This window comes from Podarcis melisellensis (genome assembly GCF_964234715.1).
Source record: "Podarcis melisellensis genome assembly, chromosome: 2".
Lineage (NCBI taxonomy): Eukaryota > Metazoa > Chordata > Lepidosauria > Squamata > Lacertidae > Podarcis > Podarcis melisellensis.
Genome location: NC_138529.1, coordinates 41,320,386 through 41,336,995, shown reverse-complemented (window position 1 = coordinate 41,336,995; position 16,610 = coordinate 41,320,386). Strand labels below are relative to the sequence as shown.

At 45.0% G+C, this 16,610-nt stretch overlaps 2 long non-coding RNA genes across 2 annotated transcripts in view; one reads left to right on the top strand and one right to left on the bottom strand.

Annotated features, from left to right (window-relative positions):
• LOC309363936 overlaps positions 1–16,610 on the top strand; it is a 230,318-nt gene that overhangs the window by 89,585 nt on the left and 124,123 nt on the right. The window lies entirely within an intron of this gene.
• Positions 4,236–7,194, bottom strand: LOC309364260. The gene is made up of 2 exons (XR_014165790.1): positions 5,521–7,194; positions 4,236–5,291 (listed from the first exon to the last, which is right to left on the bottom strand). It is a non-coding gene; the product is annotated as an uncharacterized lncRNA (long non-coding RNA).

Here is a 16,610-nt window from a genome sequence, read left to right as displayed (position 1 = left end):
ACTGAGGACCCCCCACCCATTTGTGAAAATTTTGATAACTCTCTGGTAGTTACCTCTGCAAAGCAATTTTGAACAAAATGTGGGGCAGCCCCTAACAAGCAAAGGATTTTAGGTACACTTAAAAAAAAACCCTAAAATTTGTGATATTACCATGCAAAATTTGACAAAAATTTAGTTGGGGAGAGGCAACTAAATTGCTTGGGTGCATTCTGTGGACCCCCAGGGGTCCCCATACCCTTAATTAGGAACCACTGTCCTAGTGGGTTCCAGATTTGTGTAGAGATTGTGCTGCATCACAGCATTTTCCTAAGCTGAATCTTCAAACTGGGCCCGAAAACTCTGGCATTATGATGCTGCTGCTGTTGTTCCAAATGTGTGCAGCCTTTTGATGGGATATACAGTAAACTGACATGAAATCATGGGGGGGGGGGGTAAGACTATTATAATGATTCTAGCTCAATCAATGGGTATGTGGATTGCCTGTTCAGTTCACGTAACAGCTATTAAAAAAAGGGTTTACCAAGCTGTTTTCATGCAAATGATCACTGGAACTCATTGCCACAGTATGTGGATCAAAGGGATAGCAAGACCATTACAAGGATTCGATAAGCCAATGACTTGGAAGATAATCAGAACCTTCTATCAAGAGACTAACATTCATCCAAAAAAGGGTAGAGTAGAACATAATCCTAGGCTGTGTACACATCATACATGTAAAACCCAAAGAATCCTGGGAACTGTAGTTCATTAAGGGTGCTGGGAATTGAGTGGTAAACTACAGTTACCAGGATTCTTTGGGGGAAGCCATGTGTTTTAATTGTCTGGTGTGTAGGCAGACCTGGTCTCCAGTGGGACAGGATGACAGAGCACATTTGGTCCCTTTCAGTCTCCTTTATGCTCAGTTTGATTATGTTAGATGAATCAGTTTTTTCAAAGGAGGCTCCCTGCTCTACCACCAACACACTGTGTGACCTCACATGAATTAGTCAGCTTCTTTGGCTTTCTTCTTCCATACTCTTGCCATGCAAATAATGTCCCTGCCTTGCTTCACAGCAGCAAGAAGACCAGCACATCCAGACTGAGACTTCTGAGTGCCATGATGACAAAGCAGCCACACATGAGAGGAGAAGCCTCCCCTCCTTAGCCATGGGCAAACTCATCAGCTTCCTACACTTGAAGTATTGGTTGCTGGCCTAAGGTCTACAGACCTGCCCATAGCTATAGCAGAAATCATCATCATCATCACCACCAAGCAATTAGTAGTACAGTACAGTGGTACCTCGGGTTAAGAACTTAATTCATTCTGGAGATCCGTTCTTAACCTGAAACTGTTCTTAACCTGAGGTACCACTTTAGCTAATGGGGCATCCCGCTGCTGCCGTGTGATTTCTGTTCTCACCCTAAAGCAAAGTTCTTAACCTGAGGTACTATTTTCTGGGTTAGCGGAAGCGTCTGTAGCCTGAAGCGTCTGTAACCCGAGGTACCACTGTATAGCGATTCAGGTGTTCCAAATGGCTCATGTACATTAACGCATGGACAGCTAAAACATACTTCTACACCTTATGAAGATTTAGCTCTGGATCCTCATAAGGGTCCGAAAAATCCAAGGGGCAGGTCTATAAAATGACCATAGTACTACGGTTAGAACCAACCAAGATTCACAACGTGTGCGGTATGAGCTTTTGAGTTTTGTAGCACACTTCCTCAGGCACAGGATGTTTGCTTTGTTCAATTTTTGTGTAACTTAAAATCTCGCACAACACATTGGATGCTCTTAATAAAAGCAGGGCATTTTGCTTCTGCTTGCAGAGTTTGAAAGCTTTCAGCCTTAGTAATTGTCTCACTTCCATCTGTCATGTCTGTCTGCTGAAATCCTCTGTGCCAGTGGGCTAAGGACGGGAGTAAGTGTTTGGTGCTCAAGTCTGAGGAGCGGTGGAACCAGTCTGAGCGAGCCAGGCCCATTCCTTGCTACAGGCAACTAACTCACATCTGGCTGCCTGGCTGCCTTCCATAGGAATGAGCAGAGATCTGGGGCCAGGGACTTTGGGGAATGTTCAGGCTGCCACTCTGCACACAGGGTTCCCACTCATCCTTTGCCAAGACTCTCTCCGAGGCGATGAGAAGCAGCAGATCACACATCCTCCCTCTTTGCTGGGACTCTTGACCCACAGCTAGACCCTGAAACTAGGCCCTAGCCCTCCCCAAGCCCTGCATTACAATCCAGGCAACATTATTTCTCCCTTTCTCCCATCCCTTACAACGGCCTAGCAGACTTCAGGCATATCGGATCTACTTTGCTTTTTACTGGAAATCCCAAGATCCACCAACCAGAGCTAGATAGAAAAGACACACATTTAGAATTAAATAATTCTGGAATTTGCTCTGAGTACCAGACATAAGCTAAGCTAACTGCCGTTCCACACAAAAGTCCTAATTGGACACCCCCCTCCCCCAATTTCTTAATTACAGTGGTACCTCGGGTTACATACGCTTCAGGTTACAGACGCTTCAGGTTACAGACTCCGCTAACCCAGAAATAGTACCTTGGGTTAAGAACTTTGCTTCAGGATAAGAACAGAAATCGGGCTCCGGTGGCATGGCAGCAGCAGGAGGCCCCATTAGCTAAAGTGGTGCTTCAGGTTAAGAACAGTTTCAGGTTAAGAACGGACCTCTGGAACGAATTAAGTAATTAACCTGAGGTACCACTGTATCTAGGGGACGCAGGTGGCGCTGTGGGTTAAAGCCTCAGCGCCTAGGACTTGCCGATCGAAAGGTCGGCGGTTCGAATCCCTGCGGCGGGGTGCGCTCCCGCTGCTCGGTCCCAGCGCCTGCCAACCTAGCAGTTCGAAAGCACCTCCGGGTGCAAGTAGATAAATAGGGACCGCTTTCTAGCGGGAAGGTAAACGGTGTTTCCGTGTGCGGCTCTGGCTCGCCAGAGCAGCGATGTCACGCTGGCCACATGACCCGGAAGTGTCTCCGGACAGCGCTGGCCCCTGGCCTCTTAAGTGAGATGGGCGCACAACCCCAGAGTCTGTCAAGACTGGCCCGTACGGGCAGGGGTACCTTTACCTTTACCTTTACCACTGTATCTGCTGCAGTGTGAGATAGCCATTTTGTTGTTAAAGAACTGGGAATCAGAAATCCTTGCCCCACAATACAAAATGGCAGCATTGTTTTTATCCTCATTACATTGATTTTTCAAAATCAGACAAAATTGAGGCTGAGTGGAAATTGCTTCTGCTCTGCTTCTACCCTGTAACTGCTAGTTAGCATGTACATTTTAGCACCAACAAAATGGAGAGGGCCCTCACTTCATGGTAGAGCATAAGCAGAAGGCCCCAGCTTCAGTCCCTGTTTTTGCCACTCAAAAGGATCAGGATAGGCAGCAGGGGTGCCAACTTGAATTGCATAACTGATTACAAGACGCAGCATACACACACCATTTGAATGGCACTGCCCATCTATTTTGGGGGCGGGGTGACCACACATGCACACAAAGGGTACCCTGCAACATTTTTTTGTAGGGTCCCACTTGCTACGTACTGTAACTTGGGACTCATGCTGTAGTAACTGGGCAGCTGCTTCACTGCCAGTGGTGTAGCGTGGGTTGTCAGCACCTGGGGCAAGGCAAGTAATTTGCACCCCCTAACCCGTGGATTTGCGCCCCCTAACCTTAACCCCCAGATGTTGTGCCCGGTGCGGCCGGCCCACCCTGCACCCCCCACGCTACGCCACTGTTCACTGCATCCCTAGATCTAGATCCTTTAGCTTGGAAGGTTGTTGGTAACAGTGCAGTAAAATGCATGTATTCCTTTAAGTGATTTTTATCCCACTCATCTCAGTTTGAGGTGGCTAACAACCCATTTAAAACAAAAATATGGTGAACATGCAGTGGTACGGGGGGAAGGATTTCGGCAAAGAATTACAGTGTTCACTGCACCATGAATTAATACCATGTGGGATTGCAGAAAGTGCAGAGACTTGGTCACAGGAGCCAGTTCTCAAAGCCAAGAAACCGTGCGAGAAGGGTACCTTCTTAGTAAGGGAATGCAAGTCACATGTTGCCACTGTGTGAAATCACTTCTCACAGGTTTGTATTCGTGAGCAATGCAGCTCCTGACTTTGCTCTGTGTGTGTGACTCTGTGCAGGTCCCTGATTCTCTGGCCCTGCCCCACCCCCCACCCCCCACAATGGCACCTGTATTTTTCCACTAATGAATTATGAGAAGAGTAGAAAGAGCATGTGCTGCTTTAATTAGGGGCCCTTTGAATGGGCGAAAATCAGGAGGAACAACATATCAAAATCTAAGTTAGAAGCTAGCTGTTTATGTTTTTGTCAAACAGGCCACCACTGATCAATGACAGAAAATACTTTAAAACTCAGTTGCTGTTTTTGTTTAACAAGTTGTTTGCTACCAGATCATCTGTAGAAGCGACAAAAGTTAGGCTAGGAGCAGAAAGAGATAATTACTGTGGTTCCTTGTCTCATGGGACACAAATTTCATCCCATGTTTGCTAGCAACCTTGGCAATAGAATCAGGAATGTGCTGGTGGAATTTGCTGATGTCATAAAGCTGAGAATTTGAAATGCTGAGATCAATAATCCAAATGGAGATTGCAAAATTATACAGATTGAATTGGCTGGTGTCATAGGCCTTGGATAAAATAAAAGGGGTGGCCTTAAGGTGCATCCTGCCCCACAGCAAGGTTGCAGTCTCAGTATACCCACCACCAAGGACTGACTTCTGAGTTGACATGTAAAAGAATACATCATTAGTCAATTCCATTTTGCCTTGCATCATCTCTATACTAAGCAATTTACAGAAATTTCATACATTTGCAATTTCTACTCTCTACAGTTCTGCCTCAGATGTTTATTTTCTGAATGAATAGTGGTGTGTACCTGGGCAGCCACAGACCCTCCTAAGTGTGGTGTGGCACAAAAAGGGCAGATGGAACTTCAAAACGAGAAGCTGGGCCCTGGTATCATGATGTAGGCAGGCTTTAACTTCTGCTGAAAGAAATTAGTGAGAGCCATTTCACACTTGCAGTGCAGTCCTGTCTACTCAGAAGTAAACCTCACTGAGTTCAATGGGCTTACTTCAGTTAAGTGTGTACAGATTTTCAGCCTTATCGGAGCAAGAGTTTTCCATTTTTCTACTAAGTGTCTTCCAGCAAAACCCATTGATGTTAGAAAGGAAGACACATGCGGTGCACTATGTTTCCACACTTCACTAATTACAAAGAGCACTAGGAGACTTCCAGTGGCAGACAAGTAGAAAACTTATTTTCTGGATGCAGTGGTACCTCGGGTTACATACGCTTCAGGTTACAGACTCCGCTAACCCAGAAATATTACCTCGGGTTAAGAACTTTGCTTCAGGATGAGAACAGAAATCGTGCTCCGTCAGTGCGACAGCAGCGGGAAGCCCCATTAGCTAAAAGTGGTGCTTCAAGTTAAGAACAGTTTCAGGTTAAGAACAGACCTCTGGAACGAATTAAGTACTTAACCCGAGGTACCACTGTATTGTATGAATTGGCCCTAAAGAGAATAGAGAGAAAGGTGAAAATTCAACAATAGGGGAAGAGGCATGGGAAGTCTGTGCAGACAAACCAATAATTGGAACCCTTGTTCCTCTTTAAATAGTGCAAGCTCACAGACAAACTGGGAAGTGGTGCATGCACTACAACAGACCGTGCTGCAGACTGTGCAATTTCTTCTTGTGCAATCTTCCATTACTGCGCTTGCGCTCTCTCGCGCGCTCTCTCTCTTGCACACACAAACCCGCTGTCAATGACCCTAATGCTCCAATCTAACACACTTACTTGGGAGTAACTCCCATTGTACTCAGTGGGACTTCCTTCTGAGTAGGCAAGCATAAGTTTGTAGTCTAAAAAGTGAAAGGTCATGTGTCCAGAGTGACTACAATAAATAGTTTGGCTACCTGCTATTACCTATTCAGTTTGAAAGGTCAAACAATAAAGAGAGACCTGCAGGCACTGATCAGTCATAGAACTGGTGTAATCACAGGCAAGACAAATTAGATTTTCGGGTGTTACAGATTTCCATGTGGAAGCAGAATGTATTGTTCAGTACCCTGGAAAAGACTGCTGGTTATAGAAGTAGCCAAAACTGGAAACAGAAAGTATTTCCAATTGAGTCTGATGCTGGCTGTGAAGAGTTTCAGGATAACATCACAGTATTAGGAAAGTGGTTCTCAAGCTTAGGAAGTGAGCCTTCCTGGATATGTGTAGGCAGTTGTCAGGTTCAAGTTTTTCCATCATAGCCCTGCAGATAAAGGTTGCCACCTTTTTTTACAGTGCTGCTGTTTCTGTACTTTTAATAGCTGCTGAGCACACTCGAAACTGCAGGTGAAACTTTCCCTGTCCCTTTATTTCCATGATGTTAATTTTCTGACGCTTGTTGTTCTGCATGTCATGCTGCTGCTAAAGGCACAGGAAAGGGGCAAGTTTATAAAAGGTGGCAGTGCCACTCCATACATTCCTTAGGCATTCCACCATTCACAATCTGGCCCACCACAGTCACCACAAGGATGGATATCAAATGTTAATGCGCTGGCACTGGGGATCCCTGAATCAACCTTCTGTGTTTTGCAAGGTTGTTTTGTTTTTGTTTGGTTGCTTCACAAGTTTTCTTCTCTGCAAGCCCAGATGCAAGCCTAAGTTTGCTTTGATCTTCCTGCCTCCAGGCCCAAGACAAGAATGAACATTGTCAGCTGAACAGGCTTTTGTTTTGCCTTACATGTTTGGAACATGGAAAGCTGCCTTATACCCAGTCAGACCACTGGTCCATCTAACCCAGGCTCCATCTGCACTATGCAGTTAAAGCAGTATCACACCTGAGGATAGCTCAGTCAGTAGAGCATGGGTCTCTTAATCTCAGGGCTGTGGGTTTGAGCCCCACATTGGGCAAAAGATTTCCACATTGCAGAATTCTATGATTCTGTACCACTTTGAACAATAATGGTTTCCCCCTAAAGAATCCCGGGAATGGTAGTTTGTTAAGAGTACTGAGAGTTGTTAGGAGAGCTACAATTTCCAGAGTGGTTTAGCAGCCAATACCTCTTCCCAGGGAACTGTGGGAACTGTGAGGGGAATGGAGGGCGGGGTCTCCTAACAACTCTCAGTACCCTTAACAAAGCCAATATTCTTTGGGGGATGACATGACTATTTAAAGTGGTATGATACTGCTTTGAATTTTTGTGCAGATAGAGCCTTGGTACTGTATTGTCTGTTACCCTGATGGAGAAGCTTTCCTAGGTATCAGGTAGAAGTGCCTTACAGAGTACCTGGAGATAATGGGGACATTTTGCATGCTAAGCATGTGCCCTTACACATGCTAAATTATATTATTATTATTACATTTGTATACCACCCTATACCCATAGATCTCAGGGAGGTTCACAACGTAAAATTCAAATATTGTTGTTGTTGTTTTGTCGTGTCCGACTCTTTGTGACCCCATGGACCAGAGCACGCCAGGCACTCCTGTCTTCCACTGCTTCCCACAGTTTGGTCAAACTCATGCTGGTAGCTTCAAGAACACTATCCAACCATCTCATCCTCTGTCATTCCCTTCTCCTTGTGCCATCAATCTTTCCCAACATCAGGGTCTTTTCCAGGGAGTCTTCTCTTCTCATGAGGTGGCCAAAGTATTGGAGCCTCAGCTTCACGATCTGTCTTTCCAGTGAGCACTCAGGGCTGATTTCCTTCAGAATGGATAGGTTTGATCTTCTTGCAGTCCATGGGACTCTCAAGAGTCTCCTCCAGCACCATAATTCAAAAGCATCAATTCTTCAGCAATCAGCCTTCTTTATGGTCCAGCTCTCACTTCCATACGTCACTACTGGGAAAACCATAGTTTTAACTATATGGACCTTTGTCAGAAAGGTGATGTTTCTGCTTTTTAAGATGCTGTCTAGGTTTGTCATTGCTTTTCCTTCCAAGAAGCAGACATCTTTTAATTTCGTGACTGCTGTCACCATCTGCAGTGATCATGAACCCAAGAAAGTAAAATCTCTCACTGCCTCCATTTCTTCCCCTTCTATTAGCCAGGAGGTGATGGGACCAGTGGCCTTGATCTTAGTTTTTTTTAAGTTGAGTTTCAGACCATATTTTGTGCTCTCCTCTTTCACCCTCATTAAAAAGTTCTTTAATTCCTCCTCACTTTCTGCCATCAAGGTTGTGTCATCTGCATATCTGAGGTTGTTGAAATTCAAATATAAAAAAACACAAAATGCATAATAAAAACAAGAGAATAAATATCCTAACATATAGTCAAAAGAGAACATCTACAATGTTCCCTTTTGGCACATAAATATATAAGAAAATTTTGTTGTCATTTTTGTGGGTTGGAAACCACCTTAAGTACAGCAAGATGGGAAGGCGGTATATAAATTAAAAATTAAATGACATATGCTCTGGGACCTGGAAAGCTGCACTGCTCCTTCAGATGGGTGTGAGTGAGCCCTCCCTTGCTCTTCCCAGGGTTTGAGCACACTGACCCCAACCAAGTTCATCTAGCTAATGTTTATTTCTCATATGCTATGGGCACAAGTGTGTGTCTTTCTTTTTGTTTTTCTCTCTGCATGACACACAAATTGTAAAGAGAAAAATGTTGGAGTCAAACATGTATCAAAGTCTTGCTCTCTAACCCTAAATTAATAACAAATGGTTGTGATGGCTCAGTGGCGCAAGGAAGGTCCAGCCTGAGCATTCAAAGATGTACTTGTTACCACTAAGTAGGATCCCAAGGTGGAAAGACAAAGTTTCACACTATCTCTTAGAAAATTAGTGCAAGAAATTGGATTTGGTAACCTTCAGGCTGTATCTACAACCATCATGCTAAGTTTTTATTTTGGTGTAAGTGTGTTTTGCATAGCTAAGCTGGCAGGTGCTTACTGCTGAGATAGTAGAGATGTTGTATGTCAGCATATAAGCTATTGGGCTTGAACTGGGCTCCCTGGCAGACCATTCATCTGGTATACACTGGAGTGATTTAAGACATTTTACTGTACATGGTTTGACTCTAAAAATACAAATCCCGAAACAAGTTTATTCTTATTCTACATTTGTGATATATTGTGTATATCAATAAAGTTTGCATAGTTACTTTATTTGCATACTTGTTTATTTTGATTGCAATGCTTGGATTATTGCAACCTCCCCCCCCCCAACCTCTTGCAGCAGGGAAGAAGGAGGAGCGCATGGAGTGGGCAATGCAGGCGCATGGCAGAGGAACAAGACCACGGCAGGGGCTTCAGGGAGCTGTGGCCATTCAGAAATGCCATCAAAACTCTCCTGTTTCCCTGAGCTTTTAGCAGGCATTCCTTTTCTTCCTTCACAATCATGAAGGCTAGAAACTTTTTTTTGTTTTAACTGAAAGCTGATTCTCTGGAATCCCAGCCCTCTGCCAGATTCTAGATTCAAAGCTTCACAGAAGAGGACATACAAAAGCACAGGAGAATACACACAGTAAATGTGCCCAGCTTTACCTTGCTGCCTTTCCTTACGGCAGGTGTTCCATAATGGCCACCAGTGCCAGCTTTTGTCCTGGGCAAACCCACATCCTCTCCCTCCACACCCTGCTGCTATAGCATTTCAGCTTCTTCCAGGTTCTTGAGATCATTGACAGCCTCTCCCATCAATCTCACCTCCTGAATTCCTAGCTGTAAACCAACCAACCCATAATTCTTTTCCTTCGTGAGTGAGCAGAAGCAGGTCAAAAATGATGGAGTCCTTGTTTTATAGCACACAGTCATCACTGAACTCAAGATGGTCGTGCAGTGTTCTGAGGATTTGGGGAAGACCTGCCACCCAGTTGCGTCACTGCCTTCTCTCTCCGCTTCCTTCCAGCCCAGTCGCTGCCCTCTGCTTCCCCAGGCTTCCAGTTCAGATGCATCTGTTTATTTTCTTTGCCATTTGTACCAACAAGCGACCAGCTTCTCAGTGGAGGAAGGGAGTGCAGGGAGTGCGGGTGGGGGGCACCTATCATGACTAGAAATGGCATAGAAAAGGAGAACATGAGCATCGGAGATTGTGTGTGGAGTACCTAGGAGGACTCCAAAGGGCAGACACTTGTGGATAAGAGGGTCTGGTCACAGCAGTGGCAAGCCTGGGCAGGCCTCAGCATGGGTGTGGCAGGTTATCATGGCTGGAGTACATGAAGGAGGCAGGCCGAGACCATGAACAGGTTCCTCTAAGTGCTCAAAACAAGTGAGTCAGGTACAAGCCGTATTCAGTCTGTTTGTGTGCATGTGCGCACATGCCCCGATATATATATATATGAACCCAAACCTTCCTAAAAGCTCATCTCGAGGGGGGGACCCCTTCAACTTTCTAATCACAAAGTATTTGTGGTTCAGCTCTTCATACTGGGGGGACAGGACACTTTGTCCATGACCAGGAACCCTCTGTCATTTGCTTCCCATCCTCCAGGAGTGAGCAAAAAATAGGTGCTAGGACTCACCCTGAATGACACTTGGCCCCAAGCAAGACCTGGTGGTGAAGAAAGAGGCTTTGTCAACAGTTTCTAGGCATACTATGCCAGGTGTCAGACAAGGTACAGCAGACTTGAGGCAGGGAAGTTTTTGAGGCCCCATTCAAGTTCTCCTCATGCCTGGTATTGCATCTAACACCCTCTCCCCCACATGGTGGTCCCAGCTCAGCAGGGTTTTGGCTGGAGCCGCTGCAGCTGTTTCCCATTTCGACATGGATGAAAAAGATGCATCTTTCAACTTTAGATGCACTCCCCTCCCCACCACGCCTGGCTTCTAGCCCAAGCAAAGCCTGAATCCCTCCCCTCCACTTCCAGCATGCATACTTGTGAAACTATTCAACTCTTTCCCAAATCAATGGCAGTTTAGTGGCAAGATAACTTACCTATGATTTGGCAAAACACATAGGGAAAGACCGACCGCTCTGCTGTCAAAGGAAGCAGGGTTCTAAATCTTGGGATCAATTCCTTTGTCCAATTCACCACAGGAGCCAATCCATCAGGATGTAATCTATCTGGAGGAAGGTTGGAACTACACATAACCTTGGCAAACTGTAAATTGGCAAGATGATGTGTGGGCAAGGGGAAGGACTTGCGGGCGAATCTGGTGGGCAGCAGGAAGAAGCCAAATCCTCCCCGCTATTCTCCTCAGCAAACACCCCACCCCCAAAGCTATCTATCTCCATAACCAGGCTTATTTCTGGTTTCAGGGAAATGATTTTTTAAAAATAGTTAAAAACCTAGGGAGGGGCCATTTGCAAGGGAGAGTTAGAATTTGGACGAAGATTAAAGCATCTCCCCTCTCACTCACTAATCATCTGCAGATGCCCCCACCCACCCAATAGTGTGATGGGTTCAAAACCCTGCACTTCCCTTGTAATATGTTTATCTGTCCTAAGGCTGGAGGAGTTCAGACCAGCGGATGGCGAACCTGTGGCCCTCCAGAAGTTGTTTGGCTCCAATTCACATCAGCCCCAGCCAGGATGGCCAATGGTCAGGGATGATGGGAGCCGTAGCCCAACAGCATCAGACAGCCACAGGTGAGCCACCCCAGGTACAAATGATGAATTTATAGGCGTGTGGAAGAAATGTGCTTATACTTTTCACAAGTTTTAAAGGTTTCTCTAAACAAAGTAGGGCAATTCCTGCTATCCACAAGAACCAAGAGTTTCCAACTATTTCTTTCTTTATTCATTCATTACATTTATACCTCACTTTTCCTGCAAGGTGCCTGAGGTGGTGTGGCGTCCATGGTTTCCCCCCTCCCTTTTTATCCTAACAACAGCCTTGTAAGGTAGGTCAGGATCAGTATCATGCAGCGAACATTGTGGCTGAGTGGGCATCTGATACAACATTCTAACTGCATGATTACCCACCATGCCAAATACCCCTTGCCAGACATATATGGGGCTCACCAAGGGCTCAAGAAATCTCCTGTTTTTTGTTGCTTTCCTGGGATTACAACCACCTGCCACATGCTTGTCATTTCTACTGGGGTGTGTTTAGCTTACTGGAAAACCAAGTTGTGCAGACTTGACATTAAATATAGAAACAATAAAAGAGGTTGAGACATGAAATAAGTTATCTGGAGGTTGTGGTATCTCAAGGAAATGTTGAGGAGACCTCTAAGAGGGATGCTTTAGCCAAACCATACATGATGCACACTTTGTGTTTCTTCCTTTTGGCTTTTATTTTTTAAAAAAGCTAAAAGGAACGATTGAATGGGATAGGAAAGGAGAGACTAATTAATCGGTTCTTTCCTGCCATTTGTCAACTCAAAATCATCCCAGTGCTTTTCTCCCAGTAAAAGAAAAGACACCCAACCCTTTATCTTTTCCCTAACTGGGTTGAAAACAGCTAAGAAAAGTTGACTTTGAGCAGACAGGAAAGAAAGGGAAAGGATTAAGTAACACACATACACATAGACATGCAAACCCCTTCACATCACTAGTCTTCCACTCCCAATTTCAACTTACTTTTACTTCAACCTACTCATTTATTTATTTTTTAAAAACCCACAAGAAGTAGGAGGAAGAATCATGAAACTGCTTGTGGTGTAGTTTTGGCCTCCAAATAAAGGATATCCTGTAGAGATAGAACTAGATACAGCCCTTCCAAATCATATAATCATTCTCCTCAGTGTAATTTGTCTGGACTCCAAAGCTATCCTGATTTTCTCTGCATGCCTGTGATGGCACTGAGGATGTAACATGGGCCCAGCCTGTCTGCAGATGCAGGTTTCTCCTCCCTTAAATCCCACACAAGGATGGGACTGCGTGGAGAAACAAAGTGTCTACCTTACCTGCCTGAATTGGTCATATTACTCAAAAACATGGGCAAGAAATTTCTAGTCTGCAGGCCTAATTAGGCCCACCAGACGTCCCATTGGCCCATGAGGCTTCTTCCCCCAAACCTCTCCCAGTTGCCCTACACCTGATGTCATACATGAGGTGTGAGGCAGATATAGACACAGCAGCAAAGGATTAGTCAGAAAGCAGCGCTTGCATTTGGTGTTTTAAATCTGGCACCAAATAAAAGACACACTTGGATCAGTTTTCAATTCAGCACTGAAGTTCCTGATTGCAGTCAACGTCTGCCACAAGCTGGGCTTGCTGTTGGTGCTGAACACCGAAAGCAAGCCCCACTTTCAGCAGAGAAAGCGGCAAGAGATTTGGTTTTCGCAGCTGCAATTTGCATGAGATCATCATTCTTCCTTCGAAGTGCGATTGCCTGGCATCATGTGATCATATGACATCAACTGAGTGACAGATGAGTGGCCCCACCCAACCGCCAAAATGAGCCCGCAGAGGTGGGTCACCTGTGGGTTCAGCCTGCTAAATCAGATTCAATATCCCACCGCCCACCACCCTGGTACTTTTATGTTATGGTTCTGCAGTGGTGCTTCTGTTGCTTTTATCCCACAGTGTCTGTTGCTTATTTTTTAAGTCATCCTTCTTCCCAAGCCCGGCCTTGAGCCTATCTTGTGGAAGATAGTGCTACTTTGGCGGCATAAATAGGCAGCTGGAGAATTCGCTCAGCCCACAGCTGACCCTTAGAATTGTGCCGTCTTGTAAGCTTCTTATCTCTCTCTCTGCTACACACAGGAAAACAGACTCCTCGTCCACACACATACACAGTGGGAAAGAACAGCGTAATGTGGGCACAGCTGCAAGATGTTAAGTCTTTCTCCCTTCCACAGGACATGCACTTATCAGCCTGGGGAAAGTCGAGGGAAGGCCAAAAAAAAACCATCCGTTCATTGCAACTCCTCTGCTTTTAGATATTCCTGTTGTGGGTGAGACACACCCTTCTCCAGCTACGCTTAACAGAAGGATAGCTGGGATTTCCATTGCCTTTCAAATCTTCCATTGCATTCCTCATGCTCTCTGCAGCTACCTCTTTTATTTGTGCCTCAATCCTACAGCCCCCACAACCCACAGGCTTGTGCTACATAACTGCTTGTCCTGCCCGTTTTCCCTGGGCATCAAATTCCCATGCCCTTTGGAGGCCTCAGTCATAAGCGAACTCTTTTCCTCCAGCAGGAAGGAGGCACCAAGCTCTTACAGCCCTGCACTATGACATTCCCTTCTCCACAGAAGTGGCCTTAACCTGAGAAAATGTGTACAGCCACTGGCTATTTGAGGTGGCAGAATTGGGGCGTCTATTTTATTATTAAGATAACAGGTGAACACAGGTCTTTTAATGACATATTCTTTGGGTGCTCCAGGTTTCACATCAAGCTCCCCCTTGCTGTGTTTTATGCCAGTTTTAAATTGCTTTAGGTGCTGGTTTTAATTGTGTGTGGGCGGTGGGGGTTGTTCCTGAGCTTACTGATTTATGACTTGATTCTTGTGTGGGATACTTAAAGTGCAGTCAAACCAACAATTCATGTTTTGCTAGATACATACAGCTCTGAAGCTCACAGAGGTTTCCTGTTAACTTGCTAGAGAGAACTCTGTGAGAGACATTCCCACTGTGCCGTAACAGGGGGAAGCTACAGTGGTACCTCGGGTTACAAACACCTCGGGTTACAAACACTTCGAGTTACAGACTCCACTAACCCGGAAGTAGTATCTCGGGTTAAGAACTTTACCTCAGGATGAGAACAGAAATCGTGCGGCGGCGGTGTGGTGGCAGTGGGAAGCCCCATTAGCTAAAGTGGTACCTCAGGTTAAGAACGGACCTTTGGAATGAATTAAGTTCATAACCAGAGGTACCACTGTATCGTTATATATTCTCCCACTTGCCTGGGCACACCCTCTTCCTCACCAAACCAGCAAAGTGAGACCATCTGCATATCTGAGCTCCAAGATCAGACTACATTTTAAGCTAGACTGAATTACCATTTTAAGTCTGCCTGTACAAAGCTGCTGTATCTGTTACTCTTCAAAAAGTATTCTGAGTGAGTCAATGTTATTTTTATCTTTTACAAGACTACTTTGTGTGTTTGTTGTTTTAAGGGGTGGAAACCAGGAAAATCCAGCCTGCCTTAAAATCCTGGATTACTTAAAACTAGAAGGCTAAAACTAGCCTATCTAAGCTTCCCTTTTAAGCTGCAAAGGGATGACACTCTACTGAGGAAGAAAGGATATCTATTAAATATCTATTCACATTCCAACATCTTGTAAGAGTATTTATTGCATGTTTTGTTGATATTTAAACCGCCCAGAAAACTTAGTTGAATGAGCAACGTATAAATGAAATAAATAAAGCAATAAATAAAATACCTTATTTGAGGACATAAACATTGATGTCCTTTCTCTACTGAGAAAAACTACAGTGGTACCTCAGGTTACATACGATTCAGGTTACAGACTCCACTAATCCAGAAATAGTACCTCAGGTTAAGAACTTTGCTTCAGGATGAGATCAGAAATCGTGCTCCAGCGGCACGGCAGCAGCAGGAGGCCCCATTAGCTAAAGTGGTGTTTCAGGTTAAGAACAGTTTCAGGTTAAGATCGGACCTCCGGAACGAATTAAGTACTTAACTTGAGGTACCACTGTATTTCAAGAAACTTTCTCCGGGGCATAGTTGCCTCACTTTCATTTTATCGAAATGCACTGGCCACTTTCATTCTCATTAATTCCTTCTTGCAGTCCTTTTTTTCGGGGGGGGGCACAGGGGTAAGCATACCCCTAAACATTTTGTGATTCTAAGTTTGACCTCATTGAGGGGCAGTATTTCAATATGAGTAGGAAAATGAGAGTACCCCTAAACATTTTTTAAGGGGGGAAAAAGCACTGCCTTTTGGGTACCTCCTTATGGCTTGCCTTTCCTCCTTGCCTTGCCTTTCCCTCACCTTCCTGCACTGCTCTCTGCCTTTTTTGTTTTGCTTGTATTGTGAGGGCAGAGAAGAGGAACTGGTGGGAGGAAGGTCAGGGGCTGCGAGGCCTCCTTTTTTTATTGTGCATTCGTTATGATTTATGTTCATGATTGGATCAGGGCACTTCATATGCGACCCGTTTCAGTACCATTCATGCCTGTAAAAGTTTCAGAACAGTTATGCCACACTTCCTTTCTAATCATCCCACTGAAATCCTGTTGCTTTTACGCCGCAAATGTTCCAGGTTTCCTTTGAGTCCCACGTTTGTTGCAGGATAGTGCAAGTGTGTCCCTTCAGACTGCAGTAAGGCAGCAACACTGGGGAAACATCACAGAAAAAGTGGAATGAGTTATATGCTGGAAGGTGGTGCAGTATATATACCCCATTAATGCACTATTATTGTATCAATGATATGTTGCAGAATGCATTCCCACCCCAACAGCTTGGAGGGGCCCAGAATAGGAAGGAGAGTAACAACTGAGTCTTTTCCCTTCTGCTGGTGAAAACAAAGGCCACTCCTGCTTCTCTGGTGCAAAGAAGGAGTCAGTCACCAGGGCATGCAAAATACCTTCCGTTTAAGCTGTTGACCAGGGGTTTCCCCCTTAGCCTTCTGCCAGATCAGACACGTGAACAGTGACGCCAATGCGCCGTGATCTATCCTGACAACCTCACTCTCCAATCCTTTGTATTCATGCTCACTTACATCTAGCCCCACATTACTAACTCCATAGCAGCCAGGGGATGTGTGAATAATGCCTCTTGTAGGAGCA